Source organism: Anser anser, assembly GCF_964211835.1.
Source record: "Anser anser genome assembly, chromosome: 22".
Classification (NCBI taxonomy): Eukaryota; Metazoa; Chordata; class Aves; order Anseriformes; family Anatidae; genus Anser; species Anser anser.
This window is the reverse complement of record NC_139743.1, coordinates 5,873,436-5,897,145: the sequence shown is the minus strand read 5'-3', so window position 1 is coordinate 5,897,145 and position 23,710 is coordinate 5,873,436. Positions and strand designations below refer to the sequence as shown.

General features: G+C 45.3%; 1 long non-coding RNA gene across 5 annotated transcripts in view; it reads left to right on the top strand.

Moving 5' to 3' along the window:
* Positions 1-23,710, top strand: part of LOC310885395 — a 101,432-nt gene that overhangs the window by 67,855 nt on the left and 9,867 nt on the right. For 2 of the 5 annotated variants that reach the window (XR_014574765.1, XR_014574766.1), the window contains exon 8: positions 9,347-9,518. This is a non-coding gene — a long non-coding RNA (uncharacterized lncRNA). The other 3 variants (XR_014574767.1, XR_014574768.1, XR_014574769.1) reach the window with 3 other exon arrangements.

Sequence of the window (23,710 nt, the reverse complement as noted above, 5' to 3'; positions counted from 1 at the left end):
TACCACAACCAGGCTGGTAGCTGTTTTTTTTCTGTTGGCAGGGGCTGGCAGGGGCTCCAAAGCTTTTTGCAGACAGATGCGTTACCGCAAAGCCAGATGCTGCCATTGCCCCAGCCACTGAGCAAGGCAAGCAATTATAGACGCCGCCTCTTCATCAAATTCATTTACAGTGGTTTCTCCCAAAGCTCCTTTGAGAGAGAAAAGGAAAAGAATCCTGCGAATACCTACTGCAAGCACGTCTGAGCTCATTTAAACAAAAGAAAAAGGCAAAAAAAAAAAAATCAGTCCATAAGTCTGTCTGCAGCCACAGCAGAGGGTAGCAGATGTAAGCAAGCCTGCCTGTGCCTTCTGAAGCTCCTGGAAGGCAGCCAGTGCTGGAATAATGGCTTGAGGCAGCACCCCTTTCCCCCCTCTCCCTGACCTGCCAGCACACAAGACGTTGTGCCCCCACGCTATTAAGCCGTGAGGCACACGCTGTGCTTTGCGACTTGGCAGTGCGGGGCACTGTGCGGGGCTGTGAATCTCATATGGGACTGTAAGTCCCATATTTGCTGCGAGAAGCTGGTTTAATGGGAGAAATATCCCCCCTCCCCGCAGCTCCCACAGCCTCCCTGGGCTTACAGGCACCACCCTGTCTGATGCACACACAAAAATTAGTTGGGGTCCCTGTCGATGCAGCGTGCCCTGTAAGTCAGGAGAGGTGGTCGGGGCTGGCTTCCAGCCCGGGTGACGGGGTGCACCTTGGGGACCGCGGGGTATGTGTACTGAGCTCCTCTGAAACGTGGTGCCATCCTGAGACACCCTCAGCTGTGTGCATTGATGCCTCCACAGGGAGACGGGAAGGCAGGCCCGAGCCACATTAACACTTTGTGTTTTGCTTCCTCATCAAAGTTCCCTTTCTGTTTCACGGGTGCCTCTTCCTGGATTTCTTTGTTTTCCTCTAGCCCACGTCCAGCTCCCATGTTTTATCTGTAGATGAAGTCTTTGCTTCTCAGTGATTTATCTGTTTATCGTTTGACTGCCAGTGAGCGGGCACTTCTCGCTGTGCTTAGTAGGAGTTCTTTGCCCGTCAGCCCGCGGGCATCGTCCTGTCTCACCGAGTGCCATGGTGTTGGTGTTCCCCTCCCGGGCCTGCAGGCCCCGGAGCTGCGTCTGGCTCCCCATGTGGCACGGACGGGCACGGTCGGAGCCAGCGTTACCAAGGGCTCTGGGGAGGGGCTGCTGAAACCTGAAATGGCTGAAATTCGACCGTAAAAGATGTTCAGAGGGAAAGCCAAAAGGGATCCCTTAAAAGCCCGCTTTGATGTTTGAAAGGCTTGGTGAAGTGAACCTGAAAAGCCTGACTTGTTTACCGTCGTCCCGTTTCTCGTTTTCTCACATAAGGACTTATTTTCCCTTTCTGAAGGCTTCCAAAATACATAACCTCACCGAAAGTCTATTGCTCCCAAAAGAAAGCCTTTCTGCAGGCTTTGACCTGGGCCCATCTCCTGTTACAGCTGCAGCTCCTTTCCTTTGAGGCAAAGCCAAAGCTGCTGAAATAAGCAGCGCTGGAGCTCGAAGGCCTCGTCTGATCCAGAGGTAGGGGTTCACGTTGTCAGGGGCAGTTCACATCCAGTTTCCTGTCCAAGCCAACATAAGAGGATCTCTTCCATAGGCGAGATGTGTCCTGGTCTCCTGGGGGACCCTCTGGCTCCTTCCTTCTCGGCTGCTCGTCCGCCCCGAGGTGGTGGAGCCTTTGGGTGGGTGCTCTCGCATCCCTGTGTGGCCCAGCAAGGAGGCCTTGGGCAGCTTTTTAAGCAATAATATTCAAAAAGAGGGTATTCTGTAAGTCAGGCGTTTTAAGGCCAAAAAGCCACCTTGTAAAAGAAAATTCCAAATTAAATCCCTTTAATAAACGCAATGTTCTGGTTAATTGCAGTTTTCTCTTCCTGTAGTGTTCGGCTCCTCCAAACAATACCCACGACGTTTGCTGGAAGGGGATTGAAATGTGCTTGGCAGCTCCATTCTGCAGAGCCTTGATGATTTTTGTCATCGATCCAAATCTTATGCCAGCTCACTGACGTGAGGTCACTCTAATTTCATCCCGTGGTCACTGGTAGACTTTTTTTTTGTCCCGTCTGCCCTCACCCCCTGCCCAGCTCTCTCCCCCACCTCGTTTTGTTGGAGGTTAATCACCGCGTGAGGTAACTCCATCCTTGGCATGTTCTGTGATCTGGAAATTTTGTCGCTAATTACTGCCTTCGCACCGGAGAAGGAGTCTGTGGAGTCCTGCCCTGTGAGTGCCGGCGCTGCTCCACGGCTCGGCTCGCACCGAGGGCATTTCTGGCTAACAGGAGCCTGAAAGAAAAATGGGCTTCTCGTTCACACGCTGAGCAGCAGCAGCAGAAAAAATACCTGCTGGAAAGCAGACTGTCCTGCTTTTAGACAAAAAAAAAAAGAAAAGCCTGTGTGATTTTTTTCCTTTGAGCACTCAGGACTTGGGGTGAGATAGGAATGGGGAATTGAGGCTTGTGCAGAGTGGCTTAAACATCCCCCAAAATCTTGCTAGGAGGATGAAATTTTCTTTTCTTTTCCCTTTCTGGTCACGTTTTACCACTGGAGTTACTCAGCGAATTAATAGGTATAGAAATGCAAAGCTCTTTTCTTATTACACGCCATCGATCTGATTGCAGTGTCATTAATTGAAAGACTCGGGAAATGTGATGGATGGTTCAGTTCAGGATTCCACATTCGTTTTGGCATAGCCCTGCAGGAGAAAAGCTGCATGAAGCTGATTGAAGGGCTCTTTTTGTCTGACATGAATTATTCTTTCATTGTCAAACCTTGTAACAGCATTCAGACATAGGGAGATTTACAATGTGAAATCCTAAATGGGGTCTATTCTTAAAATAAAATTAGAAAAAAAGGAGAGCTTTATCTTGCAACGTTGAAAATAGCTACATTTAAAAAAACCCACACCACTATTTCTACAAATTAAATCTCTTCTGCAAAACCCAAGGGGCTGATGTTTCTCACTTAATTTTAAATTATTCCAATGGTAAGGCCTTAAATGAAAAAAAACAACTGCTTTAATCACATAACTGTTGTCAACATTTTTATTATGTTCAAATGTATTTGTTTGTATGGGAGGGTTTGTTTGTTTTTTCAGCCGCTGTCATTTACCTGGCAGACCGATTCGTCCGTTAATCTGTGAGTCCTGCTTGTCCTGCAAAATACGAGAGGTTTTCTTTTTCTTTGGGGAAAACCTGAGCGGATGCTGTTCGAACGCTTGTTTTTAAGGAAATCATTCTGTGTTTCAGCAAACATAAAAATGTATCAGCATTGTGTGCTGACAAGATTTCATTTCTCTCCAGCCTGTGTCTGAAGGCAGATCCTATCTGATACCTTTGTGGTTTTCATTTTTCATTGTTGATCCTGGGCAGCTCTGGTGTTAAATTCCCGATGGTCTTTTGTGGGTTTCAAAATCTGTGCTGTGCTTTAGGAATTGTCTGCAGGATTACGAAATGTAGCAATTAAAACGTGGCAGAGAGGTGCGGGTTGGCTTGGCTTTACCCTCGGAATCGTTCACAGAGTTGATGGAGAGTTTTGAATGCAAAGTAGCCACCCAACTTGTAGTCTCATTTGAGAATAAAATACCGAAATAACATTATAGGAGAACTGAAATAACATTATGGGAGATCTGAATCGATGTCATGGCTATTACAAACGCTGGTGCTGGTAGAAGAGCTAGATTACACAGGGAGACAGATTAGATGAAGAAGAGCATTCGATTACATTACATCTAATTTGCGATGTCTATTCAACTGATTTCTTTTGAAAAGAAAACTGTCGTCTTTTATCAGAATTTGGTGCGTTTGAAGGAGTGCCGGTGCCAGGACTCAGGCTGGGAGCTGGAGGAATTGGGCATAAAATAGGGTGGTGAAAACCTGCAGCTCCCTGCTGTAGTTGCCTTCCTCCCTTAGCTGCCTCGCTAAAGACTGCTCGCAGCCACCGGACTGCTCGCAGTCTTTTGCTATCCCCATTTCACTGTTTTCCAACCCCAGATAAATATTGAGCGATTAGTTTGCGTCTGAGCTCCTAAACAAATGCTCCTTTTCACCTGAGATGGACGTTTGCAGGCACCAGCCTGGCCCGGTGAAAGAGATGGGTAATTCACATTAAAGCAGGAGCTGCCTTTTGCAGATGCCGAGAAATAAAAATGCATCGATGGGAGATGCGGTTCTCGCCCCCCCGCCCCTCCCCCTGCCTGTTCTGCATGTAATACCCCGGCGCACGTATATTTTAAGGTCTCATTGTTCGGCGAAGGGCGAGATTTGGTAGTTTTTGTTATGCTTTTGTCTGCCTGATGGGACCTCGGGCAGAGGCACCGCGTGCGGGTCGCTGCTGCTGGTGGAGCTGCAACGCGGCCACCGCTGCCCGCCTCACGCCGGGTCCTCTCCGCGGTGGCTTTCTTTCAGAGAGCAAAAAGCCTGCGATAAACTCTGCTCTGGGCACGTTGGAAATCTTGCCGTCTCCATAGCGCCTGCAGCTCCCAGCAGCTGAGTTTTGAGCTGAAGCTGCATGGCGGCTCAGCACAGCGCCCGTGTCTTTGAGAGCCCGGCACCGCTGCGTTGTGCGCGGTACGGTCGGCTCTGGGACGCTCGCTCTCAGGGCTTCAGTGGGCACAGCCATTGTTTTACCGCAGCTTTTCTTTAACCTTGCCTCTTTGTGAGCACCTGCTACGTGGTTAGCAGTGGCCGGCTGCGCTCTGGTAGCCACCAGCCTGCTCTTCAAAGGTGAGGGAGCTGGGGAGTGATTCCTTTAAGGAGGTATTGCTATTTTCATTTTCAGATTTATTTATTTTGTTTTCCCTTATGCCATCTAAATCCGAATAAACTTGTCAGTTTCTCAGAACCCCAGATTGGGAAGAATGCTTTTCCTTTGGTGTCACTAATCAGCCTCCCAAGGACGCTGCTATCAGTAGAAAGGGAGCTAACGAGAGAGGGTCCGACAGCGTGCGTCCTTGCAGGACCGCGAGCGTGTTAAACGAGAGGAAAAAAATGCAACAAACTCTTTCCATCAAACTGCTTAATTTTTAGGCTTCCCCGCACTTCAAAACGTGGGGCATAATTTCTGCAAATTAAATTACAGTTGGGAGCCGTTGTCGCTCTCATCAGCTCCGTGTAAATACCGTTGTCCACAGAATACATTGTCCCCTCTGAAATGCTGTCTGCTCCTGGAGAGCAGCCTCGCTCTGTCTCGTCTTGTGGCGGAGTCAGGGTGCTGCTGGATTTTGGAGCTTTTTTTATTTTATTGCTTTTCATTTCATTCAGTTTTCTTTTTTTTAGTGCATTTTACCTCTGACAGTTTTTAAAGGTAAGGCTCATTTTTTTGAGATTAAGAAGGAGACAGTAAAAGGTACCGTATCTTTCTTCTTAATTGTTTGGCTTAAGTCTAAAACATCGGAAAAAACACCCTTTAAATGTTCTTAAAAGTAACATTCGCTTAATTAAAAAAGATAGTAATAGATTACTGTACCCTGTTTATGGACTTAACTTCAGGAAATCAGGCATCCTCTCTGTCTCCTCTGGAATAATCAGTTTCTTATCTAATATATATGAAATGTCCAAATACATCTACTTCATTTGCATCTTTAACTCAAGAACAATTGATCAAAAACTGGAAGCACTGCTACAGATCAGAGAATCTTTTAGTTTAAAGCCTTTAAGTCACCATTTATTTCCATCTAGTTAAGCTTAATTTCCTTTTATTGTGTTGTTCAAATGAAAATATACAATGCCATGCCTAATTGTGTTACTGTTCACATTAATAACCTGTAACTTTACATAACAACGAGCAAGAAGCATCGAAAAGGCAGAAACAGATGCAATTATTTGTTGCTAGCTAAGTTACTGTACGTGACCCAGGTGCTGTAGTACTATTTGCATGTGTTTCTCACCTTTGTTCACCCAGACACATGGGGATCTCAAGCTATTGCTGACTAATTGATAGTTGTAGTAACTGCTATAGGCTCCTTAGATTAGAAATGCATGCAGACGTGTGTCTTGATTCAAACATTAAGGAACACACACTCTCACTTACTTACATGGGCAGAAAGTCTTCATACTATTAGAGGTGTGTGATGGAGATAGCAGGACATAAAACAGAAGAGAGAGAGACACAGAGAGAGAGAGAGACAGAGACAGAGAGATGGCATGCAGCATATATACCCCTACAAATAGTTCTAAAATGCGTTTGCAAATGCAGAAGTCTTCAGAACCATCCAACAGTTCAGCACACCCTTTTTATCTCTTCTCTGCGGGACGTCTCCATCCAGATTACTCGAAAAAAGCGGAAAAGGTGAGAGCTCTGCCATCTTAGCTCTGAATTCATCTGATTTCCTTTTTTTTTTTTTTTTATATCCCCCCTCTCCCTTGTATTCCTCATGCCATTGTCCATTCTTATGATGGCAGCCGCCCTTGCTCTTGAATGCAAGTGTCACAGCGGGAGCAAAAAGGGTTCAGGGCTGCATTGTCAAAGCCATGGTTGCCTATTGTTTCTTAGCCTTTCACTGCTCTGCTTTTCCGAGCCTCTTTCCCTATCAGTGGCCCCTGTCAAGGGGAGGAGTAGGGAGAAAATTGCAAGAGTTAGTCGTCCTTTTTATTGCACACTGTTATGATAAACAGCCCAGCAATACATCCCACAAAATTAGGAATTATAACGACGGGACGGGGGAAAAATTCTTTGTAGGTTTGCGTTTGTCGCTGCCCTTATGTCAAAAGCTTGGTTTCTTAGGAAAGACTTTTGTATTGGTGTTTTGCCCAGCAAAAAATAGAGGCAGCTGCAAAGTGAACAGTGAGCTATTTAGCCACAAGGTAAAAATTTCCTGTTGCTATTTGGATACTGATGCTTTTCAATTTTAAGGGGTGGGGGGGGAGGAAGCATGACCGAGAGCATTTCTCTAGCTGTCCATCCATTCATCCATCCATCTATATTTTATGTTTTAAAGCAATTGAAAATGATTTTTAAAAAGGCCAGAGAGACTGTTTGCAAGTTGGTTTTATTTGAAAATATCTCAGTGTAGGATGAGGTTTGTGTTTCAGGTGATTAAATCTCGTACTGGGAAATAAAGGGCGAACGACTGTCCTGCTCGTGCCAGAAAGTGCTGCTTTGTCAGGTCATCTAAAAGTAAAATGTTGTCACAATTTCTTCCTTTCATGAGGAGGGGGGGAAATGTATCCAGGACTTTACTTGCCGTTTAAGTATGCGTTTGATTGTCTTGTGTGAACAGGCCAGCGTTTCCAGCTCCAAACTTTAGGGAGGTTACAAAGTCGTGGCCTCAAAAGTTTTTCGTTTTACTCCGTTTGATATTAAATTGTTTAGAAAAAGAAAATATTTCTAAAATACGGCTTCCAAGAAGAGTACAAGCATATTTACATATTCGAATCGTAAATAACGCAGTAATTTCACTTTCGGTATTTTTTTTTGTCTCAAAAATCTAACACATTAAAAGAGAAGCAAATGCTATTTAGTTTATGCTGTTAACTGGTTTTGTAAATACGAGCATCTTTTCAATGCTTAAATTTCTGCTTATTCTCCTAACTAGAGTATATTTAGTAGTCTTGGGATTTCATTTTTAAAAGTGTGTTATTACATTACGTTGACAGAGCTGTTATATTACCAGAAATTATAAAAGGAAAACCGTTCAGACCATTCAAATCTGTGTTCCTTGAGTCTGAATATCTAAGTCATTGCAAATGTCTGGTACTGTTTTATTCTGCCTAATAATACCAGGCAGAGTGCTTTCACAGATGTAAATACGGTCTAAGTCTTAGAGAAGCTTGCTGAGAAATGCTCGGTAAGCTGCCGAGCAGTTCGGCTCCTCTTCGGGTTGTGTTTCAGAATACCCCGTGTCCGAGCCTCCCAAATGAGGAACGATTGCTGTGAATTTACTTTGAAAGAAAGGGGAAAAGATACTGCACCTGAATTCACTTTTAACTCCCTGAATGCTGCATATACGAGTGATTTGAAGAAATTCTCTTAGTCCATCGTGTAGCCAACTCGCCTTTTATTCTCTGTATTCGTCCTTTTCCCCACGTGCATTGTCCTGCATCGCCAAGTTCTAGGTCAAGTATATGTCTGTTTGGAATACCTTTAGAATTGAAACTTTCTGAAGAAATGATGAAAGCACTCTGGCCTTGTTTTAAATCAAGCTCTGAAAGCGGCTGAGGCCACCCCGAGAGCACAATGTTTAATTTCCATTTGACATCTGCCTTATATTTGCCACTGCAGACCGGTGTCTGTGTGGAAGGAGCTCTTACCGTTGATAAAAGTTTGGTATCTCTTTTGTCAGAGGTTGTCATTTCTGTTCTCTCAATCTGGACTGTCATTTTGTAAAATCTTTTGTCACTGGAGCTGAATGGAAAACCTGGAGCGTGCGAGAGATTAAAGATACGGGGAGGAGGATTCAGACGTGTAGAGCAATTCTGGTCGCTTGCCTCTTTGAGACAGATGGTGCCTAATCCCAACTTTCCTTACTCCAGTGTAAACACCGACCTGTCCCGCTGAAACCTCTGCTGAATACTGATGCAGCAGCAGAATCAGGCCTGGCTCGTTTCTTTGCTTTTTTGAGGCTGTGGGCTTCTCTTATGCAAAGCTCTCCTTTTACACTTCTGCTGGTAGATGCCCACCGAGTGATGTGATGCTGACCGTAAACACACAGGTGTAAAGCCTGAACTTCAGTCTTCACTCCACACTCGCACTTGTGGAAGCGAGATCAGAGTCTGACCTTCCTTGTCTAGCAACAAATACTTGAATTAGTTGATTTTTTTTTTTCTTTAGTTAGGTCTGGGTAGGGAAATACTGTCCCGTGCAAAGAACTGGGGTGGAATTTTGAGTGTCTGGACTTTCCAGAGTGTCAGTGGAAACTGTTGATGTTTGAGATGTTAGATCAACCTGGGAGTAAAAGTAAGTTTATCCAGAGCAAAAGCAGCAACATTTGGCCCCACAAAAAAAAAAAAAAAGTAATTCAGAAGTGTCTGGAGGACTGATACAGCCTTGGGGTAAAGGCTGAGAGACCTGTTTTGGGTAGAGGAGGAAAAGCTTGGCTATGTACTTAACTTTTAAAGTGAATTTCATCTCCTTATTTATCAAGGTGACTTGTGTTTGTACTGCTTTTAATATAAAAAGGGGTGTCTTTTTATTTTTGTCACAGGCCCGTTCTATAATCTGATGTTGAAATGTTCTGTGGGCAGAGCATCAGCTCAAGACCCAGGCACCTTTTAACTTTTCCATGGGGGATATGAATGTGAGTGAAACACAATCCTTATAGTTCTGCTCTACATAGAAATATTTTTTTTTCCTATAGGAGTGACTTGATGACTTCAGTGGGAATTCCTCATAAACAAGAAGGGGAAAAGATCATCTGGAATCTTCTGAAGGCAGGAGTCAGGGCCAGAAGTCCCCAGAAAGACCTACGCGAGAAGAGAATCTCACCCGCTGCCTTGTCTCCAGAGACCCTGTCCTACGCTGAGGTTCAGGTAAGGCTCAGGTTCCTACACTGAGGTTCAAGCTCCTCTCTGGCTGGACCTTCACTTAGGGGGTCCTTAGAAGTGCTTGCTCTTCTCACCCATATGCATTTTGTCAGTGAAATTTGATAGTGAATCAGGGGGCAGTTCTCGTACTCGGATGTGTTTGGTCACACCTGGCCGCAGCCCTGTGTGGCATTATGTGTTCATGGGTATGGCAGGTTTATGTAGTCCGAAATGCCAGGAGAGCTGCCCGTGAGAAGTCATAGCAGGAATAGCTGAACCACTGGATTACTAACCTTGTGCTAATTCCAAATCCATGTCCTGTTACCACCCGAGACGTATGTAGGTAGAGCAATACCACTTCAATTCACTGATTAGAAAACCCACTGCACTTGCCAGCCTTTTGAGTTGTACAAGTCATTGCCGTGAATTTTATGTTCCATTCTATCTTCAGGTAGACTTTGCATGTCATGGGCAGCATCTTCCTTAGGGAATGTCACAGTTTTCCATAAGCTGGATTGTACTATTAGGTATTATTCAGTAGGAGCACTGTGATTTCAGTTTAGTGGGTAGAAAAATAGGATGGTTACACCCTATTGAAGGGGGAAGCTTCTAAAAAAGGACATGGAAGAGTACTCTAACTTCCACTGGGAAAAGCCCGCTTGGAGGGACTCATTTAGCCATGGGAAGCCGGGAGAGAAGCGTGGAGTGAAAGCCTAGCCAGACAATTATTCTACTAATGGGTAAGATTATGTTGGTTTCCAGTAAATCAGTTCAAATCTGTGGTTAACTATGTCTGTTGAAACAATTCTGAATACAGAGAGCGTAAGGGGACAGACCCTCATCAGGAGAAAACTGCCACAGTGTCCAACACCGGTTGGAGATCTGCTTCAACTGCAGGATGCAAGGCAGGTTGAGGTTCCTGTGTAAAACAGTCAGGGCCTCTGTCCTGCTTGCTCTGGTCTTCCCTGGGGTTGAGAGTTTTGTCCGGGCAGATTTCATTCTTCCTTATTCAAAACATGTGATGCGGTTTAACAAAAACAGGACTTTGAAAGCCGTTAGTCCGTTAGCACAAGAGAAATCTTTCATGTGACAATATTGGCAAGACAGGGAGAAGAGTTTTTTAATAATTGTTGCTTTCATTCTAACTCAGGGCAATTGCTATATCTTGATATTGTGTCAGAAGTGCCTCATATGTTCAAATATTTGTCTTAATTCAGATTTCCAAACATCATTTCAGTTTTGCAGGATATCATTTTGCCACAAGGTGATTTCAAAAGGAAAATAATTTGTGGTATAGCTTCAATTTTATTTATATGCTTGAAATCTAGTCAACTGCTTACTCCCTCCATGGTGTGGAATTCCCACTTCTATTTACGTGAATAGATTTTTCTGAACTAAGGTAGTAATTGTGGAAATATTATGCCTGTGCTGAAAATCACGGACATTTATTTTGTTTCTTTGCATTGACTTTGACAAGATATCTTGCTGGAGGACTTAGTCTGGGTGTGAGTTTTAGGTTTAAAAAGGGCAATGCACAGATTGTGCTTCTACCTGCCACTTGTTCCTTTGTTTTTTCAACATTTTTTGCCTATGGTTTGAGAAGGGACTGAAGTCTAATGGAAGATGCTTGTCACCTTATAGGTCCTGGTCTATTTCTTCTGTTGCTACAGAATGTGCAGCCATCTCTGGAAGGTTCAGAGACCTGTTCAAGCTCTTATCAGAGCAAAAATAAAACTCTGTAGTTTTCCCGTCCTTCACAAGTTTTCATTGTCTTGTGTAACATTAGACCTGCATTAGATGGCCGATGGATAAGGGAATGAGATTTAGAGGCTACATAACATGCTGTGTAGGGAGAAGATGTGATCAGCTGAGAGGACACTGGACACAAATGCAATCTGGCTCCAAGTGTTTAAGAAATGGACCATTATCAAGTTTAAATACTGGGAGTGCAATAAGTCAGTTGCAAGTCAGGTTGTTTCTACAGAGTTTACTTCAGGCTTTGTTTCTGCTTGTATCTTCCTCCATATCCATCTCTGGTTCATAGTCCAGCTTATAGTGCATGGGAAATACTCCCAGTCTTTCCCAAGTCATCACCTTTTCAACATGAAATTCCCCCCTAAAACCTCACTTCTTCAGTATTGACCACAAAAAATATTTTTTCCTAATGTATCTGCATGTTTTGCAAGGCTCTAGATAGATTAGCTGGAAGTGGGCATATATCTAAACAACCTGCAATGGTATTTTCACTGTAACAGTGGTTCTTCCCTCGTTCCCTCAACTTTCTTGTTTTTCTTGGTTTGTTGAGAAATAAGCCGATAAACTGCTTGAGTTAGGACATCGTGTCAAGCGATTTCATTTACCCTTGTTATACATTTTGAATTCTGTATAAATAATGGGTGAGTGGTAAAAGGAAAAAAAAATAAATCGAGTACAAGCTGCAGCTCAGAAAAATGCCCAGCTGTCATTAAAATTCAGCAACACTCAGTGAGCAATGGAAATCAAACAGTGCTGATGATTACCAGAGGAGGATTCTGTCTCGCTGTAAACAAGAAGGTGCACGAAGAACTGCGTAAAGTCCTGAGTAACTTGGCTCGATCTCAAAGCCGACCATGCATTGAGCAGGAGGTTGGACTAGAGACCTCCTGAGGTCCCATCTGACGTGACCTATCCCATGAGGGATCCAGGCGGCCTGTTGCTGGGAAATGGTGAGCATCCAAAGCTGGTAAGTCAGGGTAGTGGAAGGAGCAGGTTTCTGAAATGTGGCCTCTTAAAGAAGCAAGGACTATTTCCTCGTGTGCACTGAACGTGGATGTCTTCCACGTTCCCTGGTGTCTTGTTACTGCTGTGCATGCTGATAGGGAAATCCCCCAAAACCGGCCTCGTCTCTGGTTTGAGACACCGATCCTAAGACTTGACAACTGCTGATGTGTGCTGGCGTTGGGTCTGGACAGAGGCTTGAGGCTTGTGGAGCCTGCCCTTCGTTAGGCTCCGGGTTGGTTGTGGTAGGTGGGTGACCAGGTGGTGCGATCGTGGGCTCTGTTCTGGGAGACAAGAGCTGTGGAGATAGGTCAAGGCCAAGCCAACAAGGTCAGGGAACCTTTGGTTGGGTAATATGCCAGATGAATTTAATTTTTTATTCTTTGGACAAAATTCTCATATCTGAAAGTTCTGAAACCTGCCTTGCATGCAAACGTCACACTGCCCCTATCTGCTTATTTGATGAATATACATTTTTCTATTTACATATTTTGTATTTTGTTAGGATTCTTCTTAGTTCCTACACCTGTTCCCTGTTTGAATGATCAGGCAACATATTAACATCTGGTAAAACAAACAGCCTACCAAACATTAAATATCTTAGGATCTATCACAAATCCTATAGGACAAGATGTAGGTTCGTGGCTCCTCAAAAAAGATACTTCTGTCTTGCTCTTACATGATTTATTTTAGCCATACCTACTAAATTCCCAATAGCTGGAGCTGCAGAAGCTGCCTTCTGCCCGTACATCAGTGGCTGGTAGTACAACCGCTTCCTTTCCAAACAAAGTAGTGGCAGTCCCATGCTGGTAGTCTCCATCGTGCTCCACATGACAAACCTGGTGATGGGGAGGAGGAAGGGGGTCACAGGAAGACTGGATGCGTCAGGTTGACTTTTTATTTTTATTTTTGAGTTGTGATGGGCCCTGTAACTCACATGGGTCAGTCTCTCGTTCACGACTGGCCTGTGCTTGTGGAGCAAAGCTTCTGGATTTAGCTTTCTGGGAGAATTCACCTGTACAAATCTGGCATTTATGATGAAAAGATGGGCTTTAGGAAGTAGGTCTGGATCATGAAACATTTCTGCGTTGTAATGGCTGCACTTATACACAGTTGTACCTTTTTTTTAACACCCGAAGAAAGTGTCTGAAAGGAGGAATAAGGAAATGATTTATCAGTTTTTAGGAGTGGATTTGTTATCAGAGAGTGATAGAGACTAAGGCCTTCATTTGAAACAAAAAATCATCAAGAGTTTTTCAATAATACCTTTTTATATTGAAATCTATAGGAAGTTTATATGGTAATTCCTGGGATGGATTTTCTGTTATGTCTTACAAAGAAAGGGAGAAATAATTCAGTTTTGGTAATCTTTTACTTTAAATAAAAAAGCAAACATTTACATCTTACTTCACCCATTTTAAGGTGGTTACAGAGCTTTGTATACTTCCCAGGATGGAGGTGACTGTTGTAGGTAAAGTGGGTAAAATTTTATAAAAGGAGGATTTGAATGGGGAGGGAGAGCTGAAGAAATGCCAGCATTGGTTCAAAGGCAGAAATTAATCCGGTATATAGTTTAATTCACTAGTTCATCAAGTCATGTTGTGAGTGTCCATCAATTAAATATGCATGTACAGCTAACACATCACGTAGTGCATACCCTCTGCCCTGAGTGCTTATGAGTGAGTTTTAATGTTTATGTTGGTTATGTATTGGTTATAAGGTTGTATATTGGTCTGATAGTTTCGGTCATTAAGGCAATGTGTCTGCTTTGAGGACTCACATCCTTGGTTTGGAAGCCTCCTTCCAGAAGGAGCTAGCAAAATCTAAACCTTGGTAAGTGATCTTTTGGGCCATCTGCTGCTTGCTTGTTCAAAAAGCTGCATTCATGAGTGGATCAGACAGGGGACTCGGTGACAAACCCTCATTGTTCTGAGGTTTAAAATAAACTTGTTGTGGCTAAAGATGACAGTGTTAGTTTCCCAGAATGCGTGTTGTCATTTCAGTGCAGTATGCTTTATCAACCGAGCTGTGATTAATTGCAGCAGGGCTGCTTACAATTTGAAACAGACATCAAATGCTAATCTTTCCCTTAATGTACAGATCATATGGGGGCAGGCTATGCGCACAACTAGTCTGTAATCCTGCAGAAGATATTTCCGCATGCATGTGGCTGTGCTCGTGTGAATGGTCCAGCTTGAAGTTGCTGAAATTACACGAGTCGAGCTCTGTAAACACGTGTTTGTGTAACCCACTGGTATGTGTCTGATGTATGACCCGATTTACTAGCAACTTAATAAGTGCTGCTGACCTGTGTCTTGCCCTTTCACGCACTTAAGCAGGCACACAGAAATCCTAGTCTGGCTGGCCTGTTGATCAGCCAGTCTCCCCCGGGACCAGATTTTCTGCCTCATGAACTGGATCTGGCCCCTGAACTCACCAGCTGGCTCTTCCACTCGGTGGGTATCTGTAGTGTACAGAGAACAAACGGCAGACAGGTCAGTTTGGATACTTGAGGCAGGACCGGCCTGGCTGATGCAGAGGCTAATTATGCCAGGTTAACGTGGCTTTATATTTTTGGGGAGCTGTGCTGGTATATAGGCATAATAGGTCTTCTGGAGTTAGCTCAGGTACGTGACACGGTGCTGCTAGTGGAGACTTAGCTGAATTCCCCCATCTCTAGGTTATGCTATAATTATTTGTGTGTTCTGTCCGACGTTAGAATCATCACAGTTAGTAGAAGGTACAGTGTGTTGGTCAGTGTGTATCGTGTGTCCCATGAGTGCCCAAATCTCAAAGGAACTGGGTCTGTCTTGGCTCTCAGTCTTTGACCCCCCAGACCAGGCTGTACAGAATCGGTGGTTTGCCTTTGGAAGTTCTAACTGCAGTCCCAGGACAGCTGGACGAGGTAGTTATGACAACTACCAAGCTAAAAACTCCTGGGCTGCACATTTGTAGATAAAAAGCTTATGAACTATGAATATATTTTCATTTCTGTGACATTACAGGCTGACTGTAAGAAGAAGAGAGGTGACTCCAGATATTTTCATGAGCTAATCCACCATAAAGATGGGCATTGACCGATGCTACCTGATTTTACCAGGAGAGAAACAGAAACAGTAAACCTGGTTCTCATCTGTCACTGCTTTGTTTCTCATTGTAACATCATTTCAATTCTGTGGCATTCTCCATTACACGGTATATAAAAAAAAAAGGATTAGATTGGTTGCAAAGGAATATATGGTATTATGGAAAGTGGATCACAGTGGCACCCCACCTCCCCGTCCAGATTCTGTGAATGTTGTAGGGAACTGGAATATAATGAGAATCAAAGAGAGTGGAGATAATTGCACAAACTGGTATTTGCGTAAGACAGTAAGCTTAAAATTTCTGCTATTTCAACAAGCAAGAGTTTTATAATTGCATTCTTCACTGTGCTGTTACCGAGTCCTTCACCTAAAAGGCAGTTCAGATTTTGCTCTTTGGTTTACATGGCTGTGCTTGCCACGAGAGCTGTTGAACAAAACATAAGATGCTCAAGTTATGAAATCACCCAAAGTTACGAGTGTGATCTTTGGAGTCTGCGGGACAGGTTTCGGTGCAGTCCAGAGTTTAGTGTGTTTGTTGGGAAATGATTTTGGCTTTAATAAAAGATCAGCTGACACTGGCAAGAAGTGCAAACCAAATATAAGGAAAGGGAAAGTTACGTCAGGATCTGTGTAAGGTGCAATTTGCAAAGCCATGGTGTTTTGATGGGATTGCACAGTTTGTGGCAAAAAAAAATCAGCCCCATTACACAGTAAGAGTGACCGGGCTGGATCCTCACCCAGCATGGGTGGCGAGGTCGTGGCTGAACTCTGCTGGCAATCTGGTTTGTGGGGTGATCGAGGGAAATGACTCTGCTTCTATACGTGTCACTGCTGCCGGGCTGCTCCGGATAAAATAACAGCCGATGGGATTTACAATCTTTTACACCAGTCAAACCTTGGTCAAATCTGGTGTGCCTAGTAACAGGCAATACTCACTTCAGGAAAAAATAAAATTCTTCTTGAAGAGTCTTAATTGAGGGGGGTTCCCTTCCTGGAAGCTGGTTCACCAGCCAGCAGGCTGGTAGGAGGCTTTCAGGGAACTCCGATGGACTTTGGATCAAGCTTTTCTTTATGTGTGGATTACCCCGTATTTACAGTGGGGTTTTCTCCCCTCTAAACGAGAAGCTGCTGGCTGAAATCAGCCACCAAATGGCACGGTAGATAGACAAAAGTGAGTTCACTGTGATAATCTCGTTATTTTAAAACCCACCGGACTCTTTGGACTAGTTCTCCGCGAACCGATGCTGCGTTTTGCATCACTGTTAGTCAGGGAGCCTACTTCAGCTATGTCAGGGAAGTCATTGCCAGGTCAGCAGCATTCATTAGCTTCTGCGTTTTCCTAGAGAGCTGAGCCACACTGCAGTTTAGTCCTCCAGACTATTCACAGGAAGAGATGCAGGAATTCCTCAGCCTGCTCCCTGGGCTGGTCTGGTCCAGACAGGAGGTGGCTAATTCACTTAGCACTTAACTGAAACTACGAAGGACTTTCTGATTTTGTTGTCAGAATAATCTCACTACAGATAATCCCCTGAGCTCAGGGATGGTGCTGGTTTGAGCAAAAGCCTGTGAGTACCATCCCTTCCTCCCCCTGTACAATGTCTTCTAGTGCTCTCCCGGTCCCCTTTGGCTCAGCAGCTTCCTTGTTCTTCAGAATTAAGGACTAGACACAGTGCTTTATTTCCCTGTTGCAGTAGCACTGGAGACAGATTAGAGCAGCCTCTTGAAAAGTCAGAGCCCAAAAGCAGAATTTGCTCTTCATCAGCTTGCATCTCTTCTTTTTCTCTGATAAGCAGGACTTTAACTATAGCCATAGCAGGAGATATGAACGTGACATTTATAATATGATTTATATTCTCATTATATTCCATATTAAAAAATGAGGATTTTGACAAAAGGCCTTAACTAACAGATAATTATCCTATTTTGCAATCATCTTATAGTTTTAAATAGGATGCAAATGTGCTCATTATTCCTTTTCCATGATGTCAGTCTTGGTCCAGGACCTTTGCTCTCATTCCCAGGGCTCTGGGAGTAGAGATCTGGGTGTGGTAGCGCTGCAGTGGCTTTTCTCTGGGGCTGTAGGCGAATCCCTGGAAGCAGCATTTTTCAAAAGAGGTTTAGGAACCTCCTTTGTTCTTAAAAAATAACACATGCTTTAGCTAAGAAGCTGGTTTTAATTACTGGCAGTTAATTCCCATTACTTTTAAAGACTTTTATTCTTTGTTGGTACTGAGTTTAGTAAGTTAACGCTCATCCTTGCTTGTTACCTTCTGCATGTGCCCTAACAGACATCTTACGGGCACCGGCTCAACGAACTCCTGCTGGACCCAGTGACCACTGCAGAGCATCCCGGAGGGGTGCTTTGAATTTTGTCCAACAACAACAACAGAAGCGGAGATTTTAAGGCCAAGAAGTCACAAAAATTCCCCTGCACAATGCCTGGGAGGAGGGAAGGACCCCGTGTACCACTGGGACTGCTCACTTTGCCTTGCTGGCCAGGTACCTCCAGCTGCAGGAGGTGGAAGGGACTGAGTACAGGACTCCTGGAATAACATTTCCTCTGCTCAAAGGGCAGACAGACAGGGAGTAGATACTCAGTCTGATACGTGTCCAGGTCGTGTCTATTTGCACATATTAACTGGATGTATTTGCTATGGTTGTTATTTTAGGTTGGTGCTGTCTTTATATATATGAAATGGTCATTTATAGCTAAATGGGAGGCACAACAGTATCTGTGGGAATGAGCAGATCCTGGATCCTGCCGAGTGACAGCAGCCTAACCATTTGTAGCCCTGACTCCTGCCACATGAAGTGCTCTTACCAGCACTCCTGCGCGTCTCACCCTTATTATATAGTGTATTAGTGGTGGTGGAATTGGGCCCACAATATTATGTCACAAAATAGAAAACACCCGACCCTGCACCAGCTGTAATAGCATAATAGGATAAGTGCGAGGGAGAAACAGCAGGATATAATAGGTACTCAGCTGCTTCAGAGATGGGGCATGTATATTTACCTAGACAGAAGAAAGCTGGAAAACTAGGGCAACGTAAGAACAGAGTGACAGTGTAAGTGCTGCAGGAGGTGGTTGTGGGGGAATTGGAAATGCTGCAATATGGGATGTTATATAATAAATAATAACAATAATATCCCTGCTTCATCCTGTTCGTCCTGAAATGCTTCACCCAGCTGCTTTACAGGGCTCAGAGTAGCGCTGGGGCCTCTTTGGTATTAGCTTTCCTAATTTCTTCCCTCCTCCTGCTGTATAAAAGCCTCTAAGCAGCGTTTTGTGCTTTATGTCTGGAGTGCAGAGAGGCATTCATCCGCCTTCCTCTACCTGCAAGTCCCGAATTTCGGTTGCTCCTGGGATAGGGGAATGTGTGCGAATGCTCGAGGCCAGCGATGCTTTGTGATATTTGAGAGTGGATGATGGGGAAAGGGGAAAGCAAAGGGGGTAAATCTCAATGCTTCCTGCCTTTTCCTCTCGACAGCAGCACTCCATCGCCCGCCCGCTGCCTCCCGCAGGAGGCTGCTGGCTGCAGGTTGTGGAAATCTGCTCTCTGTCGTCGGCTGCTCGGCTGGTAGCAGGCCCGTGCGTGGGGCTGTACGCTCCTTCAGGCCAAGACACAACTTTCTGGCACGCTGTCACATAGTTAGGACGGATTTTCTGTGCCGTGCTTTGATGTGCACTCCTCTTTGCTCGCGGCTTTGCCGCTTATCTAAGTTAGCAATTTTACTTTTTGCTTCTTTGCTGACTCGGCCCGAGATCCTGCTATTTAAGTGATGAGTCATTTTGACTTCCATAAAAATTTGCATCCTGTTCCCAGTGGCACTTAGGGACAGGTTAAACGAACCATTTAGACGATTATGAGATGCCAGAGACAGCGATAACGTGTGCTGGGCTGCTGTTTTGTTACTCTTTGATTCGGATTATTTCTGTTCAGTTACTTTCTTAGATGTGGATTGCCGCCTTCTGCCCTGCCTCCCTTTCCTGTATTTCTGGGTTTGATTTGGTTAGGGTTCATTGGTGTATTTTGGATTGTGGTTTTCCCTACTGGGCTGTGCCATCTAACCTCCTACCCTCTCGCTCTGCTGGAGCCCAGAAAGTTTCTGGGAGCGATACTAGGCTCAAGTAGACTTACTTGTATTGTCTTAGTGGAATTTATAAAAGGAAATGAACAATAAAATTCACATTATAGTTCCAGGAACAGTTGAACATGTCCAGAAAGATGCACATTGCAGGCTTCAGTGGCAGAAAAAGAGCTGTTAAAAATAGAAACCGAAACTTTTAAATACATTGTTCTTTGTCATTTTCTCATCTGTATCAAAAGTTTTTTGGAAGGAAAGTCTGGTTAAAAAGATCCCAAAATATGAAAATTAATAATTTTTAGAATTTTTAGAATGTTTCCAAGGGATATGTAATTGTTCCACAGCTTTGTGAGACTTAGTAAGGGAAAATCAATGTTAATTTTTTTCAATGTATAGAAGTGGACTCATTGTGCTGAATTAAATGTGGTTGGAGAAGTTTCTACTAGGTGAGGACTGAGCTTCCTTCCCTGAGGGATACGATCTGAGCTTGAATCTAGAGGAAGGAAGGGATATTTATTCTTGGCCTTAGCTCTGAGGCCGTTAGTTGGGATACCTCCTGCCAATTCAGCACGTGAGTTTGAACCAAGTGATCCATGTGTAATGACGATGCAGCATCACCTGTGTGCCAAGCCTGCCATGGGAAAAGGACCTGCTGGAGTCTTGGCTAGGATCAGTTTGCTACTTCCTGGAGTTGTAGTTAACTTTGAGTAACGGATTTGTTAAGAATTGGGTTAAACCATACAATAATTCTCACGGAAATGTAGGTTCTGCCTGCCCTATATTACCGTGACACCTGGGTGTGTCCTAGTTCTGAGCGTTATCCTCTCGGCATCCCACACGGAATGCAGTTCCTGTCCTGCAAATGGGAAACTGAGGCACAGAGGGGCCGAGTGACCTGACCCAAAGCTAGGCAGAGTTTTAGGGACTTGAATGGGGACTCTTTCAAAGTTTAGGCTCAGCCCTTCCCCATGGCACAGTTGTGTCTGCTTTCGGCATCCGTATAGCCAGCTGCTTTGGGTGGGCATGTATTTCTTGTGTGCATCTGTGTGATGTGCACGTACCAAAGCACAGACAGCATTTAGGAGCTGGAATGTACTTTGATGGTGAGGGGGTGGTTTGGAAGCGGGGTTTGTTATTAAACAGCCTCTTTGCGTGGGTAACATGTGCATCTCTAAAAACCCGGTGCCTCCCGTTTTAGGCCTCTAAAAAAAGATGGGTAACAAACATCCCCATTCAGACATTTTACCGTGGCGATGGGAACCTCAGACCCCCGGTGCCTCCATGTCACAAGGACTTCAATCAGATTTCGGCCTGCCGTGTGCGCAGCGCAGGGCCCGTTTTAACTGCATTTGCACTGATTTGCTTCAAGTAGAAGACACCGGGTTATTTAGCATTATTGATTCCTCTTGACTTATTGGGCGCATTAGTTGCCGTTGACCCTGGCATCTTGCTGGAGCAGACTGGCGCGCCATGTGACATCGCCTGGCTTTGTCCTTGCTCTGAGTCAATTCCTGGTTTACTCAGCAGATGTCTTTTGTTCTTGACAAAGATTGCTCATCCGATTGTTCGGGGGTTAGCGGGTGTGCCCCCTCCGGTCCCCGGTCCCCCTGCCCGTGCTGCGGCTGCCGGGAGCCAGCGGGAGCCCCCCTCGCCTCGGCTCTCTCCCCCTGCTCCCCAGGGCTCTGCCTGGATGATTTCTGAAACTGGCTTCTTGTGAAAGTAAGCCAGTGGAAATAGGTTTGGGTAGGGTTTTTCTGGGGGGAAGCACCTGGGCTTCACCTTGAATAAATCAGCATCCATCCCTCCTTGGTTCTCATTTGGCCCAAGATGCCTAAAGAGCAGCATTGCCCTGCTAGAAGGGATGGGGAGGGAGTTAAGGACTATGACAGGGATTTGCAAGGAGCCTACAGGATTTGGGGGCCTGATCCACTCCTCTCTTATGCCAGGGTCCCCTAGATGAAGCGTTCCTGCTCTTCAAATCAAAAAGGATACTTTCCTGTAAACCACTATGAAAACCTTCTCGGTCAGTACAACCGCAATTCCTCGGGTGCCTTTAGGACATGGGAGTACCTTGAAGCTCATGAACCTGCAGCCTGGGGGAGGAAAAGCTGAGAAATTCTTTGTTGCTGGTGGCTTCTCACAGGGTCCAGGGGTTTTCCTCGGGTAGCAGCTGCTTGTGGGGTACGAGAGGTCTGGGCCAGCCCAGGGACAGGGCTCTGCCCCACTTCGGGGAGTACTGCTAACATTTCTGCTCAGTTCCTTCCATGTGCTGAATTGCTTTTCTCTCCAGGAGATGAAGAAAAAGATCAATATGTCTGATTTCTGCCTCAGCTTACTGTAGCCAGGCCCTGCTTCTCAGCATTGTGCTTCTTCCTTGCAACTTTGTGCACGGCACCTGGAGCAGGTCCATAAAGCTGCTCAGAGGCCCGTTATTTTTCATTACCATTCCTTTTTCTTCCATTATTACTTTGTCTCGGGAACTAAACATTTCTAATTTTATTGAATTTAGCACGCTTTAATTTAAGACCACTCTATTTCGACTGACCCCACAATAAATCGCGACGTGATCACCTTACCCCGCTGACTGCAGCTTTGTTCCCGCGGCACAGGGACTCCTGGAGAAGAGGGCTTTTTTCTGACTGGTTCTGCCAGCGGGAGTTGGAAGGGGAAAGGGCAAGATTAAATTTATATATATAAAAAAAATCTGTTAAAGGAAAACTGATCCTGGTGGTAAACTCACCTCTTGGTCAGTCCTGTATGTGATCCCCCTCTTCTGGTAGCCTGCGGAATTGGCCACGGAGGGAAGCGTTGCAGGCTAGCGCAGACAATGGGACTTTGGCAAAGCTGCTTGCAGCGGTATCCTTTTCATCATCCTGCTGAAAGACCTTTTTGGCATCATGCAGCAGGCTGTAATTGTGCTGGGTATCAGATTGGCCCCCATAACCCGTTTGCTGGTGTAAATTTGCAGCCGTGCGAGGGAGCCCCGCTGGAGCAGCGTGCGGCCGGGTGCAGCTCAGCTCTGCTTGGTGGGGCTCTGGTTTTGGTGTGTCTCGCAGGGCTGACGGTGGGGGAGACTGGTTCTCCCCTGTCTGGCACCTGGCGGTGGCGGCGTTTGTGCCTACGAGAAGTTGAGGCGTGAAACGCCGCCATTCTGCTTCCGTGGTGCTTCGGGGTTTGTTTGTCTGGGTACAAATCAGAGCATCCTTCGGAGGGTCGTGCAAGGCACCACCAGGCAGCAGGCAAAAAGAATGCAGATCAGGTGCCCGATCCGTCTGGCGTGGCCGGTGTCATTAGCTAACAGCAAATCCATCACGGTACTTGGGGGGGGGGGAAGACGAAATGGGAGCTGAGGATTGAAACTTCTGGGCTGGGAGTACTGCAGTGTTTTTCTGGGTGTAGGTACAGAGATTTTGTTTGGCTCAGAGCAGAGGTAGGGGCAAGCAGCCAACATTATATCCATATCTGAGCTTCATCTTCCAGAAACTGAATCTAATCATAAAGGTCATTGAGCTAAAGACATGTTCCTGACTAATTGTCTAATATCTGCCATCTTGCTCTGTCATATTCCTCTTTCTTTTGCAGCAGTAATCACATTGGAGTTCATAACCTCTACCCAGACGTTTTAAAGGAGGCAGGAAAATATTCTGGGGAAGGTATTGAATTACAAACTGGCTTTAAATTGAGAGAGAGCTGAAGGCGAAGAGAGAGCTTGTAATGCCCCCCAGCTTAAGGCAGCAGCATTCCCTTACTGCCATCCATCCTTGCCAGGGAGAGCGATGAGACAAACAGTTTTCTCTCCCTTTTCCTTCCTCCTGGGCTCCCTTCACTGAAATTTTTGGCGGCACGTGGCCAAAGGGCTTGAACATGGACATGGGACCCACTGTAGTGTACAAGAGGAGCTGGAGAGTCTTTCTGGAGCTCAGATTCCCCTGGAATAGGAAAATATCCTCGTTTCCTAGGGCCTCTCCCATCCTGACCCTGAAACAGAGCCCTGCCATGGAAGAAGGTTTCTTCTGGCCCCTGCCGCACGTGGAAGTGTCAGACACGTTCGTTTCATGGATCTGTCAGCTGGGGGAGGTGTGTGTTGTCCTTACTGGAGTGGGAGTGAATTCCTGGGGGGGCGTCAATGCCAAAGCATCCAGACCATGGCAAGGTGACTTTGTGCTGTGTCCAAGAGTCCTCTTGGCCTTGGGTAGAGGGAGGTGACGAGGGGCTATGGGTTGAGTGGTTTGGGCTCAGGGTCTCGGTTTTGCTGGCGATGCTGCG